Below are 26,217 nucleotides of genomic sequence, written 5' to 3' on the forward strand. Positions count from 1 at the left end.
CAAATAGCTGGATAAAACATGGAACAAACACTCCTTACTACAACCTCTCGACAAGCCTTGCCCACTCGCACATCTCAACACTGACTGCCACGAGACCTCGACAGGCACTGACTACCACGAGTTCTTAACAGGCACTCACTACTACGAGCTCTGCCCACGCACTCTGCCTGCTACGAGTTCTTAACAGGCACTGTGGAGGCGGCTTAATAATACTCTTTGGCGCAATCTCTGGCGCAGTGGCTCAGTGTAGCCACCTTTCAGTGCTTTGTAGATTTTACAGAGCAATGGTGAATACGGAACCACCCAGTGACTGTCAATGTCAACTGTTGTACCGTTTGACATGCTTAATTGATGTGATTGACCACCATGGTCAGTGTCTCTACGACGATATAATGGATCACAATCGCTATTAGTGATTGTATCATTTATACAATTTTTTGGAAAACTTTTCGTACATTTTCCATTGTCCACGCACGGCGCCGTCATGTTTATGGCACCGCATCGACCATGGATCATGTTAGCGGTAACAATCTCATACAATTCTTGATCGATATTTCGATCCGGAATTTCTGCTGAGATAATTTTATCAATTTCTTCAGACTGTATTTTGTCGGCCAACCAAATTAAAATATGCGCGTGTGGCATACCTTGTTTTTGCTATTCAACAGAATACAGCCAGCAACATGTTTTGCCAGATACAGAGAAATGTATAATCAAGTTCATCAACGATTTTAATTTTTGTCTGAAGACACGTGCAGTGATATCGTGCCGATCTATTGCAGCTTGACCTGCAATAACGCAATTTTAATTTCATGCCATTTTAGATCACACGTAAATGTAAGGAAAAATCTGGTCGTCCGTACGCGCGCACAAAAGTCATGGCATCTTGAATATATAATTGCATATGATGTGGGCTACCAATATGTGATGATGGAAGAATATATGAAGTACCTATGTCGTTGATATTAGTTATTCCATCTACGTTGCCAACAGTAGCATAACGCAAATGAATGTATTCCTCAGCTCGAAGTTTCGCTTGATTATACCTGATGTATCGTAATCGCTCGCTTTCAATTTTCGCATCCATATCAACGATATATCATAAACAGCTGGCGGCATCAGAGAATATTGTCTTCATTGGCACGAATCATCAACCGATATGCGTAGAAGTTCATCGCGCTCAGTTTCTTGCTGGTTTCTGCACCTGCAAAGTAAAAATATAATTAAGACAAAAAGAAATTAATCATGCATAAAAAAATATTAGGTAATGACATGTGTAGATTGTACCTGTTGTGGGATTTCTTTGTTTGATATTTAAATGATATCCATCTTCGCCTTTCCAAAATATCGATGGATATTGCAAAGTGTCGTAAGAGCGATGACTGTCTTCGATCGTATGCATTGTGTTATCTCTGCGTTGGATTCGTGTATCTCGACTTTCAAATGCGTCGCCATAACAACTGCAACTTCATTAATGGTCGGTGCATTATATGGGCCCGCGTGCTGCCCAGATGGTACTTTGTCTTCTTTGATGACGATAGTATAGTAGTCGTTTTGCAGTCTGTTTGAAACGGTATTGAACAACTGGACCAACTGGTTGTTATTCTGTAAAAACGGTTCTAAAATACCCAAAATTTCTCGCTCCTCCATCGGCTCGATATGGTTGTACTGGCAGCGTGCGTTTATTTGCTGCTCCTCATCACCCATGAAGTAGATTTGCAGAAATTTTGAATCGGTATCAGGCATCGGCATTAAAGAACAAATTTGATGATACACTTGGCCCTGAATCTTAAACGTTGATTGAAAATTGCAACCATCCTCATTCTGAACGATTTTTCTTCCAGACGCGCAGCAGAAACCGGCCGATTCACCTTTGTATTAGAATGCATGACGGTGTTGGCATTGTTTGTTCATAGCACCGATTACAATTTGTGAATGTGACGAATAGTCGATGTCCGACTCATATTCAAAGGCAAGGCGAAGAAGTGATGCACGTGTCGATGGGCGATACACTTGCAAACGCTGTTGTTCACGTGTTCTGAATGTGTCGGTGACTCGTTGACGGGCCAGTCTTTGTCTCAATGCATTAGCTCGTAGGAATTCGTTGCGTTGCTCTTGACTTTCATTAGCATGTCTGATTGCAGGTTGGTTTCTTAAATTTTCATTGTCCGTGAATTGATCTTCTGCCGATCTATTTAACCGACGGTTCTGGACTAATTGTGAATTCCGAGTCCGTTGACGAATATTTCCTCCTCGTCCACGAAGACGTGGCACTGTTTTATGTACGTAACTTATATTTGAATATAATACACTTAATATTCACTCAAATGCGACACCTGAAATATCAGAAGACACCGTACAAAAAAATTAAAATGTCAGAATAACGAAACACACATTATACACTCAAATTAAAATGTCGAAAAATAAACGAAATCCTATGCACGTAACTTATATCTGAATATAATACGCTCAATATTGCACACAAAAATGCAACGCCACCTACCGTGCTGATTTAAGAATGTAAATTTTCCAGGCCCCCACTTGAATGCATACACAAAAATTCATTTAAGTCGATCCAGCTGTAGATAAATAACCTAGATACTGACTGCAGCGCCATCTGCCGGGCTGATTTGTGAATTTAAATCATCCAGGCCCCCACTTGAATGCATTCACAAAAATTCATTCATATAGATCCAGCCGTTTAGTTGCAGTATAGACAAATAACCTAGATACCGACTGCAACGCCATCTTTCGGGCTGATTTGTGAATCTGAACCATCCAGGGCGCCACCCAAACGCATACAAAAAAATTTATTCAAATCGGTCCAGCCGTTTAGGAGTAGTTCAGTGACATACACACGTACAGTAGAATTATACACAGGGTGAGTCACCTAACGTCACCGCTGGATATATTTCGTAAACCACATCAAATACTGACGAACTATAAAGGCACATTTGCATGCCGAGCGTGAGTTTCCTCGGAAACGCGAAATATTAATTAAATAAATAATCAGTGACAAATAAATAAAGCCTATGGCACACAACTGCAGCGCTGTGTCGCTGATAAAACAAAAGCACAATTACGTTACTCTTATGTTTGATTAAGAAAGAGAGAGCTCTGGTTGAAGTGGTGCGAGAAGCACGTATTTTATTTTATTGTCTGGCACACCGCCATATTTCATGTTATAGAAGAATACTGCGAGTTGCAACCACACTAGGCACTCGATTCTGTAAAGAATTTATATTTATAAAAGTAAGTAGGATTATGAACTGTAGGCTTATTCATTGAATATATCTGATTTAACTAACTGTGTAACTTTTTTATGTTCAGTAGACAATCACCTCTGTACGACGTATTGGCATGGCTGGCAAATTATTGTAATATTGAGATTTAGATTATGAGTCCGCACCTACCGCAGCAGTCTTTGGAAACGATTTAATTACGAAGTCCGATTATTCAGTTTTATTTCACGGTCAACTACGAGTAACATTGCCTTTACGAAAAAGCCATTGTCAAGCGTCTGATACTGAATAATTAAACGTCCACGTTCCAGATAAGCAAATCCAATTGCAATCACATTCACCATCATACAGATAGAATAATCAATATCTAAATAACAATATATTATTTATTTATTTATTTATTTTATATTGGCGACTGCGTGTCGGACTTGTTATTTTGTCATTTGTTACATTGTTCTCTTTGTTTCATGTAAAAAATCAACCTTCTGGACCTGGACGTCAATGTATGAGAGATAACAAAATCTGAAGATATTTTCCAATTCTGAAATTTTGCGGGAAGACGCAATGAAGCTTCCAGCAAAATAAGGTAAGACGCAGCATCTTTGCATTGGTAGGCTTGACCAGACGTATAATTCAGTGTATTAGCTTTTCAGTAAATTCTGTAGTGTTTCTTTTCTGCATAACAGTTTCAGTGATAAATTACATTCTCAGTACTTTTCTCTAAACAATGACGTGTGCAACAATACCAATGCACGAGTGTACAATATGGCCGACTTCTGTACGATATCATGTAACATGGCTAGCAGCCATTACCAATAATCTCAAATTCAGTTTATATTTTTAAATTAACAGACGGCCATTGTTGCTGCGAGCGATTCATGCTCAACTACATTTTATTTTAAAATCAGTGTTAAAAATTTTCTTGAAACATATATCACGTGTGGCATGGTGGTAACTAGAGAACAATACGCAAAAATGGAACAGCAAGGACGTGCTATTCAGACGCAATCCGACTCGGACGTGAGACAAGTGTTAGAAAATGACTTTACGACAGCAACCGGTAGTGACGATTCATCAAATATTGACGCAGGTGTTGACGAAAATTTTGACGATAGGCCGTCCACTACAAAAATTTCAAAATCTCAATCAGAGCCCATGTTAGTGCATGGCGTCACGTCTAATGACGCGGCGGGGGCGGAGACCTTGCAAACGGTAAATATTGCCGACATGTTACAAGTGCTAATGAAACAAAACGCCGAAAACATGGCAGCCTTAAAGGCACAATTAGAGACACAAAATGTACAGTTAAAAACACAAAATGACGAAATCAAATCTGATCTCATAGCAATCAAGATAGGTAATGACACTTTATGTAAGCGTGTGGAGCTTATAGACGCCACACTGTCCAAACAGATGACCGAACTCAGTACTAAATTTTCCCAGCTCAATACGAGACAGGAAGGGACTACAACTGACGTAGCACTTTTACAGACACAAGTAAAAAACCTTGATGTCACGTGTGAAGTTCTTACTGAACAAATTCAAACATATCCTTCAGTACATGACAATCTTGAAAAACGAATTGCTGACGTACAGAATAAATTTGACAATGTTGAACAACACCTGACTGACATCTTACAATCAGATGCCACAGCTCATTTTCAAAATATTAATAAAGAATTTCATGATTGGGTTGAGAACAAGGACAAACATGTTGATGGATGCTTGCGTGAAAATTTACCAACAATTGTGCACGACTCCGTAGCGCAATACATTACTAATAACAAACAGCTGATCAGTGACGCAGTACAATCCGTCACTGCACCCATGAGACAATTCACCGATCAACTACAGTCTGAATGTAACGAAAATATCAGTCAAAATGTACAGTTCAGAAACCAATATACATTCGAGTATGATACACACATTCCGCACACGACAAATACACAAGAACAAAACACACCACGACTACAACACATACCACGATGTGGAAACACAAACACAAGCTATTATCATGGTAAACCACAGCAACATTATCGTAATTACTCGCCAGCTGAACATACCAGTAATTACAGTGGAATAAATCCATATCACAATGCGAAGGAAGATGAAAGCTTAATGAAACACAGGCAATTTCAGATTTTTATCCCAGAAAAACGAACCATTCATCCGGTGATTTTTCTTAAGTCTTTTAGTAACGCATTTCCACGCACTTGGAGTGACCGGAAAAAGATTTCATATATTGTCGGTTGCATCCAGGGCGATGCGGCTGTCTGGGCATGCAGTCGGGCTGACGTATGTGCCACGTACAGTGAGTTTGAGCGTGCCTTTCTGAACAAGTTCTGGTCGCAATCCGTCCAGGAGCGGCTCAGAGGACAAATTTTAGAACCTGAAACTTTTAACAGTAAAAATGGTAACTTACGCAGATATTTTGAAAAATGCTTGAACATGGGACATTTTTTAGACGAACCAGTCGCAACGCGTGATATACTCCGAGCGTTGAAGGCCAAATTGCCTTTCAACATTAAAGAAAAACTTCTACATATCCCGGATGACGATTCAGATTATTTTTTAACAGCTTTAGATTCGGTTGACATGTTACTTGAAGATCAGCGCTTTGCGCGGCAAAACAGCAGCCACAATGTTTACACTAGTGGTATGCAAAACATGCAGGCTTGCCAACACAATTCTGGCGCGCCCACAGTTGGATACGCGGTACAACAAAAACAGCAAACTCACATGCCGTCTCAGTACGGAAATCAAAATCAACACGCGTATTCCAATGCAAACAATAGTTACAACAGTAATAACATTTCATGCGGCAATCCATACAAAAGGCACCGCGGTAATAACTACAACGGTAACAACGGATACAAAGGTAATAACAAAAACACAAACAGAAATAGAAATAATAATAACTACGAGCCAAGACAGCATCAAGGTTGGACTCGTAACGATCAGTACTTTCATTCAAACTCTGCTTTACCACAGCAGCCACCAGGTCAAAATTGGAGCATACCTTACGACCGACAGGTGAGTTATAATGCGCGGCAGCAGCAACGACCGCAAAAGTTTGGAGATCACAATAGGCAATATCCGAATGTGAATATAATGGAAATGACACCTGATGCACAGCCTCAATCTGTGTCAGTACCTAGTACAAATGCTAATCCAACAAACTAGAAACAGTCACTTCTATGCCCCGGGTCGTGGCTGAAGAATTCTTGGGGGGCGACTTCAATGTTAATCAGTTATTTGACACCACACTTGAACAACAGAATAATGATATGCCGAGTAATTCTAAACAAAAACTACCTGTTTTATTTATAAGATGCAACCACAATAACAATATATCAGATGAACTTTTACAAGACAGTACACAATGTCGTTTAAACACAAATGAAATTGTTTTAGCATCTACTACTGGTGTAGTAGGTGGGATTCCAACTACTATTATCCTAGATGCAGGTGCAGCTGTGAGCGTTTTGTCTTTTAATTTCTATGGAAAGATGTGTGAATTGGAACCTGTGCCTGAGTTTCCTGCCCAAAACTGTAAAATAACTACTGCACTAGGTAATAAGTCATGTGGGGTTGCGAAGCAAGTTTTTGTAAACGTTAAAATAGGTAATGGAACCGTACAGTGGCCATTCCTGGTTGTACAAAACCTTGTGACAAATTGCATATTGGGAATAGATATTATGAGCGAGAAGGACTGCATTATAGACTTCTCCAAAGGGAAATGTATTTTGAATGATAAAGGCAGTGTAACTATTATTGATTTGGACAGGAGAACTCTAAAGCATGACAAACGCTGTACAGGGTACAAGGTTCAGTTAGTGCTTGACAAAGACATTCAAGACATTCAAACACACTCATCTGACACAGAGATAATGGACTTGAAAACATTGCTTGATCATGGGATAAGTGAAGCTACATCTCTCAGTGTACATGAACGTATAAAGCTACAGGAAGTGTTATACAAATATTTACAAGTTTTTACCAAACGATTAGGTGTTATCAACACGTATGTGTGCAAGATTGAAGTTAAGCCTCACAAGATCTTCTACCACTGACATATAACGTACCGTTATTTCAACGACCTGCTGTGTGGCAAGAACTAGAACAAATTACAACATAGATAATAAGCAGTATAGAAATTTTCATTTCAGCGGTTCCAGTGACGCAGTTGAAGACAGAAGAACTTTTCTTTCAACGCCGCGGCACCACCGAGAAGACTGAATATTAAAGTAAAATTTATGATTACGTAGCAGTGGATGACATATTAATTTTTCACGGAACATTTGTTACTGAAGGTACCACTGACTTGGTGTGACACCTGACGAACTGACAGACGTCATCTGTGAAGCGATCTTTTACTTTGAGAAATAGATTAGACACACATCTCTCAACACGAAAAGCATCTATCAGTAGTCAAGGCCACACAGACACTCTACACATACGCACAAAAACGCGAGGAATCGAACATTTTCTCTCTCTTACTATTTTGAATATTTATTGAGTAGTGAAAACGCCTGGTCTTGCCTACTGATGTAATGAATGTTGTGTCTAACCTATCTTAATTTCAGATGACATCACAAAAAACATCGATAATATCCCAGCAAAACCGCTAAAGAGGATGTAAATATCTGCAATTCATGTAATCAAATGTGACACAATGTAATAACCTATAGCGATGTAATGATGATGTAAACATGTCTATGTGCAACTATATTATGTTTATGCTAAGAAAATATGTGACGTGTGTATGTATAATTACTTATTTTTTTAACTGATGTATAGTGTAACTGTTACTATGTAAAAATTTGAACAAAACGAGTGCCAAAAAGACATTGCATAGTGAACCACTGTTCACGGACATTAACGAACATTACTAACTCTGCAACTACGCGGAAACCTATGTGAAAGAAACTGTTAATGCCATTCATTATGCAGCGTATCTATGTAAACGCGATGAACGATTTCCTTGATTAATAACTACGAACATTTAGGTGAGCTATATTCAGCAAAAAACTGAAAATGTGAAGTGCATAATTCGTGCATCGTCTAGTGATATTACTACAGTACCCAACTTCAAGATGTTAACTGGATTAAATGGACACAAAGTGCCTGTCCAGAAAACAACACGACGGGTGGAAGAATTTTGGTTGGAACTTCAGGGAATGAAATGTTCTCGAAATGTGACGGACACTCTTACCTGAACTGTCCAAGGATCGACGCCAGCTATGTGCCGTCCGAGGTTCTGCAACCAAGCTTCCACGGAATATCGAAAACGAACTGCACGTGGACCAATTACTCGACGGGTCACGTCTGATCTGTAATAAGCAATGCTTTTAGTCACAATGAACTGCATCACTACGACTATAATGGAAATGAGAAATGGACACGCTTATGTATTAATCACGTTGTTATACAACGATGTTACTGTGATCAAAAAACTTTACCACGACGATACTAACCTGTAAAAAATTATTGTGTAGCGGATGAATATGAACTGTAATAACGACACGATGGGTATAGGTCAACGCACCTGAAAAATACGGACATTTTTCTTTGAAGTATTTCAAAACAATACTTTGTAACTAGAACATTCAACAATCTAAGTTGTATTGTGTTATAACAAATATTGTAAATTTAAAACTAAGTTACCTGTCATAGAATGTAGTCTTCATATGTAATCTTGGTTGAATATTTTCTTTGTGCAACGACTGAAAAACGCGCGCACACGAACAATATGATCTGCAATACTGTGCCGCGTGATCTAACTGTACGATATAACGGCAGTGCCGCAGTTACACAGACGCTTCTGCGCATGCGCGCACTCTATCTGCCAACATTAGAACTTTTACGGCGAAATATTAATTAAATAAATAATCAGTGACAAATAAATAAAGCCTATGGCACACAACTGCAGCGCTGTGTCGCTGATAAAACAAAAGCACAATTACGTTACTCTTATGTTTGATTAAGAAAGAGAGAGCTCTGGTTGAAGTGGTGCGAGAAGCACGTATTTTAGTTTATTGTCTGGCACACCGCCATATTTCATGTTATAGAAGAATACTGCGAGTTGCAACCACACTAGGCACTCGATTCTGTAAAGAATTTATATTTATAAAAGTAAGTAGGATTATGAACTGTAGGCTTATTCATTGAATATATCTGATTTAACTAACTGTGTAACTTTTTTACGTTTAGTAGACAATCACCTCTGTACGACGTATTGGCATGGCTGGCAAATTATTGTAATATTGAGATTTAGATTATGAGTCCGCACCTACCGCAGCAGTCTTTGGAAACGATTTAATTACGAAGTCCGATTATTCAGTTTTATTTCACCGTCAACTACGAGTAACATTGCCTTTACGAAAAAGCCATTGTCAAGCGTCTGATACTGAATAATTAAACGTCCACGTTCCAGATAAGCAAATCCAATTGCAATCACATTCACCATCATACAGATAGAATAATCAATATCTAAATAACAATATATTTTTTATTTATTTATTTATTTTATAGAACCGATTCCACAGTCCGAACGTGAAGAGAGGGGTTAGTGTAATTGTTTCATACAAACCATACAAAAAAGCACGGAAGTATGTTTTTTAACACAAACCTACGTTTTTTTTTAATAGAACCACGTTAGTTTTGTTAGCACATCTGAACATATAAACAAATACGTAATCAGTGCCGTTTGTTGCATTGTAAAATGTTAATTACATCCGGAGATATTGTAACCTAAAGTTGACGCTTGAAACTTCCGACGTTCAGTTGCATGTTGTAACAAACACGGGCCACGGTCGGCGAGAAGCATCTGCAGGGATATGTTTACGATGACGACCGTGTTTACGAGTGTGGCTGTAGTGCACTGTTTTGGTTTGGTCTAGCTGTCTCAGTGTCCGCATGTAGCGCTTGCTGCTATTGTTATTCTGCATTCGTCTCCGGACGCAGACCAACTGTAGTACACCGTGTTACCAGACGTCTGTGATAGTGTAGTGTTGTAGGAACTGTGACCATTGTGTATTCGAACTCTGAAAAGGCGGAGATGATACTTATCTACGGCGAGTGTCGACGAAATGCAGCTGAAGCCTGCAGGGTGTATGCAGAACGGTACCCGGACAGAGAGCATCCAACGTGCCGCACATTGCAAAACATCTACCGCCAACTGTATGCAACAGGTATGGTCGTAGCACGCAAACGGGTCCGTAACAGCCCCGTCACAGGAGAAGCGGGTGCAGTTGGTGTGTTAACCGCTGTTGCCATGAACCCACACATGAGTACACGGGACACTGCGAGAGCTGGTGGACTGAGTCAAAGTAGTGTCATGCGCATACTGCATCGTCACCGCTTTCACCCGTTTCATGTGTCGCTACATCAGCAATTACATGGTGATGACTTTAATCATCGAGTGCAATTCTGTCAATGGGCATTAACAGAGAATGCGTTGCAGTTCTACCTGTTTACCGATCAAGCGGGTTTCACAAACCATGGGGCAGTCTATCTACGGAACATGAATTACTGGTCCGTGGACAATCCTCGCTGGCTCAGACAGGTAGAGCGACAGCGACCGTGGACTGTAAATGTATGGTGCGGAATCATTGGCGACCACCTCATTGGTCCTCACTTCATTGCAGGGGCCCAAACAGCTGCAACATATATCGCGTTTCTACAGAATGATCTTCCAACGTTGCTCGAAAATGTTCCACTGGAAACGCGTCGACGTATGTGGTATCAGCATGATGGTGCACCTGCACATTCCGCAATTAACACTAGGCTGACCCTTGACAGGATGTTCGACGGGCGTTTCATAGGACGTGGAGGACGCATAAATTGGCCAGCCCGTTCTCCTGATCTTGCACCTCTGGACTTCTTTCTGTGGGGTACGTTAAAGTAGAATGTGTACCGTGATGTGCCTACAACCCCAGAGGATATGAAACAACGTATTGTGGCAGCCTGCGGCGACATTACACCAGATGTACTGCAGCGTGTACGACATTCATTACGCCAGAGATTGCAATTGTGCGCAGCAAATGATGGCCACCACATTGAACATCTATTGGCCTGACTTGCTGGGACACACTCTATTCCACTCCGTAATTGAAAACAGAAACCACGTGTGTACGTGTACCTCACCCCTCATGGTAATGTACGTGTGCGTCAGTGAAAGAGACCAATAAAAAGGTGTTAGCATGTGGACGTAATGTGCTGTTCCAGTCTCTTCTGTACCTAAGGTCCATCACCGTTCCCTTTGGATCCCTACGTAATTCGATGCTCTCCGATACACACGATCGAACAGCGGAGGAGTGGTACTCAAGCGTCAACTTTAGGTTACAATATCTCCGGATGTAATTAACATTTTACAATGCAAAAACGGCACTGATTACGTATGTGTTTATATGTTCAGATGTGATAACAGAACTAACGGGGTTCCATTTAAAAAAACGTAGGTTTGTGTTAAAAAACATATTTCCGTGCATTTTTTTTATGGTTTGTATTAACCAATCACACTAGCCCCTCTCCTCACGTTCGGTCTGTGGAATCGATTCATCAGTATTTGATGTGGTTTACGAAATATATCCAGCGGTAATGTTAGGTGACTCACCCTGGCCGGCCGGAGTGGCCGAGCGGTTAGAGGCGCTACAGTCTGGAACCGCACGACCGCTACGGTCGCAGGTTCGAATCCTGCCTCGGGCATGGATGTGTGTGATGTCCTTAGGTTAGTTAGGTTTAAGTAGTTCTAAGTTCTAGGGGACTTATGACCACAGCAGTTGTGTCCCATAGTGATCAGAGCCATTTGAACCATTTGACTCACCCTGTGTATAAAGATAATCTGTGTTAAATGAATCCTGTGACTTTTGAAGTAATGAATTCGATGTACATGTTCTTCGCAAAATCAAAAATATCAATTCATTTTGAAACACGAATAGGCGGCCTAGTAACTGTTAATGATTATCTCTGGCGGAAATCGCAAAACAACGCCGCTACTGCAATGACAGATAGCGTCGTGTGGCGTGGCTTCACGTATCTCGACGAGGTGGAGAACACTGGTTGGCCATAGAAAAAGAACACTACACCTACTCTGCTCGTGGAAGTGCCAGCAGGCAGCAATAGGAGGCGTCACAAATAGCTTCCGACGTGGGGCTCGAAGGTAAAAAGTCAACAATATACAGTTCACACATGTTAATTTGTGAATTATTTTGTGACTGTATACGAACGAAATGACCATTCGTGTAAACGTGCTCGTGTTATATGTTCGCTGTTTTCGAGAAACTACGCACAGGGTGACAGGAAGGAAGTGCTACAACGAACTGAAAGCGATAGACGTCGTGCCTGTGGGAGGCACACATACAGGTGTTATAAAAAATGCAAAACCCAAGTACGTATCGAAATAATTGACAAGAGGAGCTTACCGTAATAATCGATATTTAAAGTTTGAGTCATAGTTCTGCTTTGGTTAAACACATTGTAACAGCTGGTGGATGACTATGGCAATTTTGTTGCACGGTCGAATTTTATTGTAGCCTAGACAGTGTTTGTGTATTAAGTATCTGTAATTGTGTTAGTGTTGATTGGTATTAATCTGTAGCATTTGACCATGTCAGAGAAGTCCTATAGGTTGAGATCTATTGCAGAGGATGTGAACAAAGATATGACTAAAGAGGAGAGAATAAAAATGGATGATAATAGGATAGAAGACCTATTCCCTGAACAGATGAATAAGCCAGGAGAATTACAGTCATCGTATGGAACCAATATAGATTCGTTATTTGTGATGGAAACGACTGAAAGCAACACGTCGGAATGTAGGTAATCAATAGTGCTTCCACTGTACGACATAGCAGAATGGGTAGCCCCACAAATGAATTCGGGGTGGGTGCTTTTTTTTTACTTTTTAATTAAATTTAAAGAGGATATATTACAGACTACTCAAGAACAGGATCGAAAGGATCAAGAAATCGTTAGAGACTCAAAACAAGAAAAGAGACAATAGAACTCGAGAAACTGAGGCTGGACTTAGTCAGCAAGAAGTAAAAATGGTACCCTACAGGAATCGGTAAATACTTTAGAAAAGATGTGAAAGATAAACGTAAAGAGCAGTCTACTGTGTCTGACAGAATAGATAATCTATCGATCAAAGTAAAACACCTACAGCTAACAAACAAAGAGTATATTCACGATTATTTAATGAGAAAGACGTAATGACTGAGGAATAAATGTCCGAGTGGATAGAGACTGAATCAGAGGAGGTATGATCTCAAGTAAAGAGCGCTGTATAGTCAGTAAATCGATCAAGCAGGAAGCATCGGCCCCTGGAAATACTGAAATGGTAGAACAACATAAAGCCGAGTTTCATATATTAAATAAAGGGTAATGTCAGAAATTTTCACTTGGCAGAGTCAAACCACAATCGATTATCTCGAATGGGATCCATCTGTGTAATCCATCTGACCCAAATCTTCTGCTCATTATGAATTATAAACAAAGAAATGCATACATGACCTCTAACAGACTTAGTTCGAATAACTCTCAGTAATTAAGTACGATTACGGAGTGTGAATAATCATAATATTTCACAGTGTGTACACCACTTCAAGAATTATGGCAGAAGCAAACATGTGGAGTATTTCTTGTATCAAGTGTCACTTCCTATTTCAATCGCTCACGAAAAATGCAGTGTAATAACTGTTAATGGTCTAAACCTAGTAATGGTATGTCATGTCGTTAGCTTCCTTCCTATTAGCATAAATTTATACAGCTTCCATAAAACCTCAGCTCATGTGACTTCAACGAAGTTCTTGTACCAATGTCGTTCGTCGAATTATAGCAGTTCATTTTCTTATCTTAAAAATATAAGGCACTTAGCGTAAGCAAAACAAGCAATAGCGAGTAAATATACCAGTAGAGAACAGAATGTCAAAAAGTGGATGCAGCACAATCCTTACAACCAGGCTCTGCCAAGCGAACAATCTATAATTAATCCTATAGCGTGACCTAAACTCTATGTTCATACACAGTATATCAGCATTTCTATATACCAAATTAAAGAGTAGTTATGACAACAACAGATATGTATAAATATGCAATCCATACGCAAAGCAGTAAACATGTCATTAGCATCATATCAGCATAAGCAAATAAATGTTCATATGTCATCCTAATAAGTAAACATGAAGGCGCAAGCAGATAAATCACAAAGTATAACTTACATACCTAACCACATCAGCACAATTAATCAGGTGACAATTATAATTTAAATAAATAAGCACAGCAGGCACATAATAAAAAAATATGACATCAGTGAAAAAGCAGTGCAGCCAAGCGATGCATAATATACACAAGTTACAACCCAGTTCATTAATAATCATTGTCAAAATTAGTTAATGTACGCAAGCACATCGCTTCACAAGTAAATTCATAGAACATGAAATTAGCACAAAGTATGAATCACGTAATCGTGAGCAGCAAATCACGTCTAAAGTACGTACCTAAGTGGAAATATGTTACCTGAAAAATAAACTCAATTAATAGTTACCTTTTTAGTTTATTAGTTTCTTCTTGGAAATTACATTCTTCCTGAAAATTTCTCGATAGCAAGTCGCCCTTACGTCGGAGACACACAGAATTTACCTGAAGTTCTTAAATATTTTATAGAACCGTATCCTGAAAAATACTGAATGTTAATAACAGAATTCATCAAGTCACTATAGCTTTATACTGAATTTAATCGTAGAAATTAAACTGTGTATTTGTTTACGGCTGTCAGTGCATTCGCACTGAGCGCTCGATCAGCTGTAGGCGCGTGACGTAGGAAGCAATTGTTCGCGGTCAACGACTGCCTTGTGCGGCGCGCAGACTTGACTGTTGCTTTGAGTATGTGCCGCCGCCAAAACACAGCGCGGTATCCTTGTACTCTCCGCATGTTTACATCTAGCTGTTGGTTTCTCAAAAGTATGTCATTCCACAAAAATTTTGACGTTTGATATATGATGTATTCCCTTAGAGCGTCGTGATTTAAGAGTTTCTACTTCAACAGTGTTATCATGAATAATTTTGCGAATTCTATATGGACCGTTATAAAGCAAAAAAAATTTGCGACACAAGCCTTTTCCTTTGTGAGACAAACGATGAGACTTAATTAACACTTTCTGACCAACTGACAAGATTTTTAAACGACCAGGACGTTTAGCTGATCTCTCTCTTCTAGCAGCCGCAGATGCAATATTTCGTAGAGCCAGGTTGACAAGTTCAGAATGCCGCAGTTTCCGTGAAGGCGGAAAAGGAACTATTTCAGATATGCGATTTGCCGGTGCTTTGTTTTTTAATATTTGTATAGGCGGTAAAGAAGCTGAATCATTAGGAAGTTCATTCAGAATGTTTTGAAAAATATGAAGATACTGATCCCACATTCTGTGATTCTGATGACAATAAAGACGACACAATTTATTGATTTCCTTCATCCATCTCTCTGAAGCGTTAGATTGTGGGTGAAAAAGTGAAATGAAAATTGGTTTAATTTTACGACGCTGTAGAGTACGAAGCCAAATTTTAGAACGAAACTGTGATCCATTATCTGATATAACCTTGTCAACATGACCAACTTGTTTAAGAAAATGTTTGATGAAAGCATTGGATACTGAACGAGCTGTTGCTTTGCGTAAAGGTGTAAAACACACATATTTTGACGTCAGTTCCACTGCTACGAAAATGTACGCAAAACCATTAGTAGATCGAACCACTGGACCGAACAAATCGACTGCAGCCATCTCCTTTAATTTCGCTGGAATGATAGGAAACAACGGTGCTCTGTGAGAAACTGTTGGCGGCTTAGCCTTTTGACATAATTTGCATTTGGCAAGAACAGATCGAATACGTTTTTCCATATTACTGAAATTACAATTTTCTCGTAATTTATGAAAGCATTTTCTGGGACCAAAGTGTGCATAACTGAAATGCATATACCAAATCAATTTATTGACCCACTCATCAGGAATACAAACTAACCAAACAGAGTTGTCGAGCGATTTTCGTTTAGAAAGAATGTCATTGCGAATTAAATAATGCTGTCTAATCGCTACGCTTTCCTTTCTCCTCCACTTCTCCTTAATGTCCTTCCAGATTGGATCCTTATTTTGCTCCTTAGCGATGTCCTGGAGCGAAGACGAAATGAAGTTCTCAAACGCAACACCTTGAATATACATCAAACAATAATTGTTTTCTATGCAGTCCTCTTCAGCACTTTGTTTCAAACCAATAGGTGCACGTGATAAAGCATCAGCAACAATATTTGAAGAACCCTGTATGTAAACAATAATAAAGTCAAATTCCTGTAGGTACAACGCCCATCGTGACAATCTGCCATGAGTTAATTTTGTCGACATGAGAAATTCCAGAGCTCGATGATCGGTGTAAACCTTCGTATGTCTACCAAACAAAAATGTCCGAAATTTTGTAAAAGCCCAAACAACAGCCAAAGCTTCAAGTTCCGTAATCGAATAATTCTTTTCTGATTTAGAGAGGACACGACTTCCAAATGCAATAGTTTTCTGTACTACAACGCCGTTTTCTTCTATCTCTTGAAATAAATGTGCACCTAGGCCTTTGTATGATGAGTCCGTTGCCAAACAAAATTCTTTAGATAAACCCGGATGTGAAAGAAGTGGAGCAGCAACTAAAGCATCACGAAGCTGTTCAAATTCTGACTGAGCTTCCTCATCCCAGCACCAATTAGATTTCTTTCCAGATAGTTCACATAAACGAGGGGTGGCCAAATCGTCCAATCTAACAAAGCGTCGAAGAAAATTACAGACACCAAGGAAGCTACGAACATCACGTTTCGTGGTAGGAACAGCATAATTACGAATAGCGTCTAATTTCTCTGGATCAGGAAGAATACCTTCTGTAGAAATAATGTGACCGAGAAATTTCACCTGAGAACGACCAAATTCAGATTTTTCTAAGTTCACTGTAATGCCAACTCTTGCAAAGATACGTAACAATGAATCCAAAATTTTGTTGTGCTCACTCCAAGAATGTTTAGCAATAAGAATATCGTCAACATATGAAGTAATGTTGTCACGAAGATAAACAGGTAAAATTTCATTTAAACTACGAATGAATGCTGCTGAAGATACAGTAAGTCCAAACGGTAATTTCCGAAACTGGTAACAGTTACCAAAGGCTAAAAAGGCAGTATATTTTCTACAATCAGGGTGGAGTTCTATTTGCCAAAAACTTGCGCGCATATCAATCGTGGATAAAACTTTAATTCCATGGAAATGTTGAAGAAGTTCATCTAAATTTTGTGGACGGTCAGTTTCAGGAATGATGATATTATTTATCTGTCTGGAATCCAGAACCAAACGAATTGACCCATCCTTTTTAAGAACAACGTGTAATGGACTGGTATAAGGACTGACTGCATGCTCAATAATGCCCTGATCTAACATGTACTGAAGTTCATTCTTAACCTTGTCTCTGTAAGCCAAAGGAATAGCGTACGTTTTCCCCCGAAATGGTGTGTGTTCTTTTACTTTAAATAAATATTGTAAGCCTTGTATAGTTCCTGTGTGATGACTAAATACTGTAGCATGTGAAGTCAAAATGTGGTGCAGCTCTTCTCTTGCAACGTCATCTGGCACTTCAGCTTTCTTAACCTTTTCATTAATTAATTCTTCGCTACTAATTATATCATCCATCGCGTCTCTGTATCTATGGTCATTGTCATGAATAAACACACTGTCGTCATAATGCTCAACGAATACATCAGAAGTAAGAAACCTTAAACATGTTGTATCTGACTCAGATCTTGTTAAACACTCGAAAAATTTCAAACATTTCGGCATTCCGGCAACAGTCAAATACACACTTCCTTCTTTAAAGTTCAAAATTGCCTTATGTGCGTTAAGAAACTCCATACCTAATATAATTTGGGTACCGAGTAATGGAACAATAATAAAATTATCAGAAAATTCGTATCCTTGACAAATGAAATTTAAGTTGGTCTGTTGTTTGACTTCCACACTTTTTCCAGAAATAGCACCTCGAATTGTAGTTTTAGAAATAGGTAACACAGGACAGGCAATAGTTCTTTCACATATACGAAAAACTGATTCACTAATGACATTCAATGGGCTCCCAGAATCTAAAACTGCAGTGAACTTATTCTTACCCACACATACTTCAATAACAGGATGTAAAAATGCGTCTACATTATTTTCCTTTTCATCTAACAAAATGTCTCTCATGTCTTCCAGGCGTACGTAGTGTAAAGTCGTAGTGTCATTACTTTCTGAACCGTCTATATTGCTGCCAGAAGCCGAAGCTGCAAGTCATTGTCGATTGTTTGCGTCACGTCTTTGATTATTCGCGTCATTTCGCGGATCAATTTCTACTATTTGCACTTGTCTCTCTGAAGTTCTGTCACGTGGAGGATGCCAATTAGGTCCCTCCTGTCTGTTAGATGCAAATTCTTGGTTGTGTCTGTTATTAAAATTTCTGTTTTCCTGTCTGTCTGCATAACTACTTCTTGTGTAATTTCGACTGTCACTTCTGAAATTATTGTTGTATCTACTACCCTGGTTATTTCTGTAGTAAGAATTTCTATTACTGTATGAATAATTTCTGTCCTGATGATACCGATTACTGTTTCCGTATGATTGATCATTCCGGTACGAATTACCGTTATTGTCTGTGTAATTTCTGTTAGAACGTCTGTTATTGTCATAAGGCTGGTATCTGTTGTCCTGTCTGTTACGTCTGTCATTCTCAAAATTACCGCTATAACGTCCGTTCCGACCACTATCCCTTTTCTCTGGATATCTATTGTAATTACTGTTACTGAAAAAGTTACAAGAGGTCCCGTCATCGTTGTCATACTCAAGTTCTTGCAACAAAGTCTTAAAAGTCTCAATGTCGTCTTTACATCTTCCGGCTAAAGCAATTTGTCTTATGGATTGTGGCAGCTTAGTTAAACAAATGCGAATTAATTCAGTCGGGCTGTAAGGGTTGGAAAGGAACTGATTCTTTCGAATCATGTCTTCAAAATATTCTGCTGGCGTGCGGAACTCAGACTGTTTGAAATTACGTGCATAATAAGACTGTGTTTGACTCTGTCTTGCGTGTTTTCGGACCAATATGCCGATAGAAATGCATGATAAAAATCATTCAGATTATTACAATCTCTAATGAGTGCGCGCATCCGCGTCGCCGGTTCGTTTTCTAAATATCCACACATAAATTCCAGTTTGTGACTTAGTGGCCAATTTGGTGGAAGTGCGTACATAAATTGATCTAGCCATGCACATGGATGTATGTCATTCTTAGAATTGCGGAAGATCTTAAATTTCCGGACAGTCAAAAAGTGTTTATAGTCAAAGTTTTCGCCTCGTGGCGACAAAGACCTACCGCGTCTGTCCCAGTCCGAATGTCGATTATTGTCAAGTTCGCGCGCCTGGCGCTCTCTTGTTGCTTCTCGTAAATGAAATCAATTACTTTCTTCATACCCCTCTGCTATCTGTGATTCTAAGTTCCTTCTACTGTCCTTTCCTACTATTTCGCCTTCAATTTGTTTGACTTGCTTTCGTAATGCCTCAAATTCCCTTTTCACGCGTTCATTAAATTTTCCCTGATTTTCAACATGCTTATTTATGTTCTGGTATTCTTCGGTTTCTGCAAATGGCAATCGAGCTGTATCATCCGAATCTCTATCCCCATGTAAACTAAGATTTGTCAGTTTATCTGAAATTTCCTCAACTCTTTCCGATAAGTCACCTATTTTTTCTTTCTGTTTATTTACGTCTTCCGTAAGTGTCGCGACTCGGGTTTCAGTACTGACACATTTGGTAGTTACCTGTTCATATTGTTGTGTTAGGTTATTTAATCTGTCATTTGGCACGGATTCCTCGATTCTCTCAAATATTTCTTCCTTATCCTTTGCACGTTGTAAATTTAACTCTGAAAATTTCTGTACTATCACGCGATCTCTTTCTTCCTGTTCTCTATCCTGTTCCCTTTGTCTGATTTCTACTGCAATTAATCTATTATTGTGAGCATTCAAAATTGTTTGTACTTCTTCTCTGATTTCTTTCTTTAATTCATCTTTCATATTTTTGAAACATGTCCCTATTCGTGAATCTATCCGTGTTTCCAAAGTTCCCATCTCTGTTTTAAATTCAGATCCCATCCGTGTTTCCATTGTTCCTACATCAGTTTTTAATTCAGATCGTAAAGTTCCTATCTCTGTTTTAAATTCAGATCCTAACTGTGATCCCACTGAGTCTAACCGTGATTCCATTGTTCCCATCCATGTTTCCATTGTTCCCATCTGTGTTTTTAATTCAGATCCAAACCGTGTTTCCATTTTTAATATAGCACTCATCAACTGCCCCATAGTAACTGATTCGAAACTCCTTTCGCCCCTAACATTTCCCGCAAAAACCAGTTGCCTTCGTCATAGCTGTAAAGCTATCTGTGTTCGATATTAATTCAGAATCTTCTATCGTTAATCTCGTATTCTGTGAATTTTCTGATTGAGAAAAATTTTGAAATGGGTCCGGACTATTTTCCCGACTTATTACATTGTTTTCCACTTCATTATTCATCGCACTGTTTTCCTCTGTTGGCGAGTTCGCCATGTTAACAATTTCGTCATTCTCACTATTCATCATTTTTGCCTTTTTCATTGATCGCGTAATCATTTACAAAACATAAAAAAAATTCGTCACTGTACGAAAATTACACACAATGACTCCTTATCTCCAACAATACCATTCACATGAAATGTTTCCCTCAAACACGATTAACAAACAATTGACATAATTGCACTAGATTGTCAAATGCGTAAACAAGACAACAAATCAAATTCTGAGAAAAAATACCATTAGAAGAATGACAATTACCAAATCTACACATGCAAAATAGACTACAATTACTAACTACAAATTACTGCAACAATACTACCATCTACTATTTTTACAATCAGAAGAATCCAAGGGACGATCCGAAGCAGCGGTCGCCACGTGCATGGGGGCTTAATTAAATATGATTGAAAATACTTTTTAAATTTTTCGTAGCTGTATGTCCGATTACGCTGTGTCTCGTAAACGGTTGGCCCTGACTAGTATTATTACGCAATCTGACTGCTTAGAACAACAACAAAGAATGAAATGAAAATTTTCATTAACACAATTAATTAATTAAGTCCCCAGCAACTATAAAATCTATGAAGCCAACAAGCACAAGTGTAGCTGTTCTGTATGTGGTAGTATGACTCAACGCACATCTGGCACGGTTCTTCTTCAACAAGACAAGAATTTTAAATACCAATTATACTGACGTGATAAAAGAAAATTAGAAAAACTATAATTACGCAAGAAAACCAGAATTACACTCTAATACACGAGCACAAGCCAGATGCTTTGTTGACTGAACCTGTAATGATGCATTATTTGAGACACACAAATAATAAAAGAACATAGTGGTTTTTACCTTCATATATATTGACGAAATGCACTCTGATCATTACAATATCTTCATTAGAATAACATCTGCTATCTCTCCCATCAAATAACTGGATAAAACATGGAACAAACACTCCTTACTACAACCTCTCGACAAGCCTTGCCCACTCGCACATCATTACAATATCTTCATTAGAATAACATCTGCTATCTCTCCCATCAAATAGCTGGATAAAACATGGAACAAACACTCCTTACTACAACCTCTCGACAAGCCTTGCCCACTCGCACATCTCAACACTGACTGCCACGAGACCTCGACAGGCACTGACTACCACGAGTTCTTAACAGGCACTCACTACTACGAGCTCTGCCCACGCACTCTGCCTGCTACGAGTTCTTAACAGGCACTGTGGAGGCGGCTTAATAATACTCTTTGGCGCAATCTCTGGCGCAGTGGCTCAGTGTAGCCACCTTTCAGTGCTTTGTAGATTTTACAGAGCAATGGTGAATACGGAACCACCCAGTGACTGTCAATGTCAACTGTTGTACCGTTTGACATGCTTAATTGATGTGATTGACCACCATGGTCAGTGTCTCTACGACGATACAATGGATCACAATCGCTATTAGTGATTGTATCATTTATACAATTTTTTGGAAAACGTTTCGTACATTTTCCATTGTCCACGCACGGCGCCGTCATGTTTATGGCACCGCATCGACCATGGATCATGTTAGCGGTAACAATCTCATACAATTCTTGATCGATATTCCGATCCAGAATTTCTGCTGAGATAATTTTATCAATTTCTTCAGACTGTATTTTGTCGGCCAACCAAATCAAAATATGCGCGTGTGGCATACCTTGTTTTTGCTATTCAACAGAATACAGCCAGCAACATGTTTTGCCAGATACAGAGGAATGTATAATCAAGTTCATCAACGATTTTAATTTTTGTCTGAAGACACGTGCAGTGATATCGTGCCGATCTATTGCAGCTTGACCTGCAATAACGCAATTTTAATTTCATGCCATTTTAGATCACACGTAAATGTAAGGAAAAATCTGGTCGTCCGTACGCGCGCACAAAAGTCATGGCATCTTGAATATATAATTGCATATGACGTGGGCTACCAATATGTGATGATGGAAGAATATATGAAGTACCTATGTCGTTGATATTAGTTATTCCATCTACGTTGCCAACAGTAGCATAACGCAAATGAATGTATTCCTCAGCTCGAAGTTTCGCTTGATTATACCTGATGTATCGTAATCGCTCGCTTTCAATTTTCGCATCCATATCAACGATATATCATAAACAGCTGGCGGCATCAGAGAATATTGTCTTCATTGGCACGAATCATCAACCGATATGCGTAGAAGTTCATCGCGCTCAGTTTCTTGCTGGTTTCTGCACCTGCAAAGTAAAAATATAATTAGACAAAAAGAAATTAATCGTGCATAAAAAAATATTAGGTAATGACATGTGTAGATTGTACCTGTTGTGGGATTTCTTTGTTTGATATTTAAATGATATCCATCTTCGCCTTTCCAAAATATCGATGGATATTGCAAAGCGTCGTAAGAGCGATGACTGTCTTCGATCGTATGCATTGTGTTATCTCTGCGTTGGATTCGTGTATCTCGACTTTCAAATGCGTCGCCATAACAACTGCAACTTCATTAATGGTCGGTGCATTATATGGGCCCGCGTGCTGCCCAGATGGTACTTTGTCTTCTTTGATGACGATAGTATAGTAGTCGTTTTGCAGTCTGTTTGAAACGGTATTGAACAACTGGACCAACTGGTTGTTATTCTGTAAAAACGGTTCTAAAATACCCAAAATTTCTCGCTCCTCCATCGGCTCGATATGGTTGTACTGGCAGCGTGCGTTTATTTGCTGCTCCTCATCACCCATGAAGTAGATTTGCAGAAATTTTGAATCGGTATCAGGCATCGGCATTAAAGAACAAATTTGATGATACACTTGGCCCTGAATCTTAAACGTTGATTGAAAATTGCAACCATCCTCATTCTGAACGATTTTTCTTCCAGACGCGCAGCAGAAACCGGCCGATTCACCTTTGTATTAGAGTGCATGACGGTGTTGGCATTGTTTGTTCATAGCACCGATTACAATTTGTGAATGTGACGAATAGTCGATGTCCGACTCATATTCAAAGGCAAGGCGAAGAAGTGATGCACGTGTCAATGGGCGATACACTTGCAAACGCTGTTGTTCACGTGTTCTGAATGTGTCGGTGACTCGTTGACGGGCCAGTCTTTGTCTCAATGCATTAGCTCGTAGGAATTCGTTGCGTTGCTCTTGACTTTCATTAGCATGTCTGATTGCAGGTTGGTTTCTTAAATTTTCATTGTCCGTGAATTGATCTTCTGCCGATCTATTTAACCGACGGTTCTGGACTAATTGTGAATTCCGAGTCCGTTGACGAATATTTCCTCCTCGTCCACGAAGACGTGGCACTGTTTTATGTACGTAACTTATATTTGAATATAATACACTTAATATTCACTCAAATGCGACACCTGAAATATCAGAAGACACCGTACAAAAAAATTAAAATGTCAGAATAACGAAACACACATTATACACTCAAATTAAAATGTCGAAAAATAAACGAAATCCTATGCACGTAACTTATATCTGAATATAATACGCTCAATATTGCACACAAAAATGCAACGCCACCTACCGTGCTGATTTAAGAATGTAAATTTTCCAGGCCCCCACTTGAATGCATACACAAAAATTCATTTAAGTCGATCCAGCTGTAGATAAATAACCTAGATACTGACTGCAGCGCCATCTGCCGGGCTGATTTGTGAATTTAAATCATCCAGGCCCCCACTTGAATGCATTCACAAAAATTCATTCATATAGATCCAGCCGTTTAGTTGCAGTATAGACAAATAACCTAGATACCGACTGCAACGCCATCTTTCGGGCTGATTTGTGAATCTGAACCATCCAGGGCGCCACCCAAACGCATACAAAAAAATTTATTCAAATCGGTCCAGCCGTTTAGGAGTAGTTCAGTGACATACACACGTACAGTAGAATTATACACAGGGTGAGTCACCTAACGTCACCGCTGGATATATTTCGTAAACCACATCAAATACTGACGAACTATAAAGGCACATTTGCATGCCGAGCGTGAGTTTCCTCGGAAACGCGAAATATTAATTAAATAAATAATCAGTGACAAATAAATAAAGCCTATGGCACACAACTGCAGCGCTGTGTCGCTGATAAAACAAAAGCACAATTACGTTACTCTTATGTTTGATTAAGAAAGAGAGAGCTCTGGTTGAAGTGGTGCGAGAAGCACGTATTTTATTTTATTGTCTGGCACACCGCCATATTTCATGTTATAGAAGAATACTGCGAGTTGCAACCACACTAGGCACTCGATTCTGTAAAGAATTTATATTTATAAAAGTAAGTAGGATTATGAACTGTAGGCTTATTCATTGAATATATCTGATTTAACTAACTGTGTAACTTTTTTATGTTTAGTAGACAATCACCTCTGTACGACGTATTGGCATGGCTGGCAAATTATTGTAATATTGAGATTTAGATTATGAGTCCGCACCTACCGCAGCAGTCTTTGGAAACGATTTAATTACGAAGTCCGATTATTCAGTTTTATTTCACGGTCAACTACGAGTAACATTGCCTTTACGAAAAAGCCATTGTCAAGCGTCTGATACTGAATAATTAAATGTCCACGTTCCAGATAAGCAAATCCAATTGCAATCACATTCACCATCATACAGATAGAATAATCAATATCTAAATAACAATATATTATTTATTTATTTATTTATTTTATATTGGCGACTGCGTGTCGGACTTGTTATTTTGTCATTTGTTACATTGTTCTCTTTGTTTCATGTAAAAAATCAACCTTCTGGACCTGGACGTCAATGTATGAGAGATAACAAAATCTGAAGATATTTTCCAATTCTGAAATTTTGCGGGAAGACGCAATGAAGCTTCCAGCAAAATAAGGTAAGACGCAGCATCTTTGCATTGGTAGGCTTGACCAGACGTATAATTCAGTGTATTAGCTTTTCAGTAAATTCTGTAGTGTTTCTTTTCTGCATAACAGTTTCAGTGATAAATTACATTCTCAGTACTTTTCTCTAAACAATGACGTGTGCAACAATACCAATGCACGAGTGTACAATATGGCCGACTTCTGTACGATATCATGTAACATGGCTAGCAGCCATTACCAATAATCTCAAATTCAGTTTATATTTTTAAATTAACAGACGGCCATTGTTGCTGCGAGCGATTCATGCTCAACTACATTTTATTTTAAAATCAGTGTTAAAAATTTTCTTGAAACATATATCACGTGTGGCATGGTGGTAACTAGAGAACAATACGCAAAAATGGAACAGCAAGGACGTGCTATTCAGACGCAATCCGACTCGGACGTGAGACAAGTGTTAGAAAAT

This window comes from Schistocerca serialis, chromosome 6, assembly GCF_023864345.2.
Source record: "Schistocerca serialis cubense isolate TAMUIC-IGC-003099 chromosome 6, iqSchSeri2.2, whole genome shotgun sequence".
In the NCBI taxonomy this organism is placed as follows: Eukaryota; Metazoa; Arthropoda; class Insecta; order Orthoptera; family Acrididae; genus Schistocerca; species Schistocerca serialis.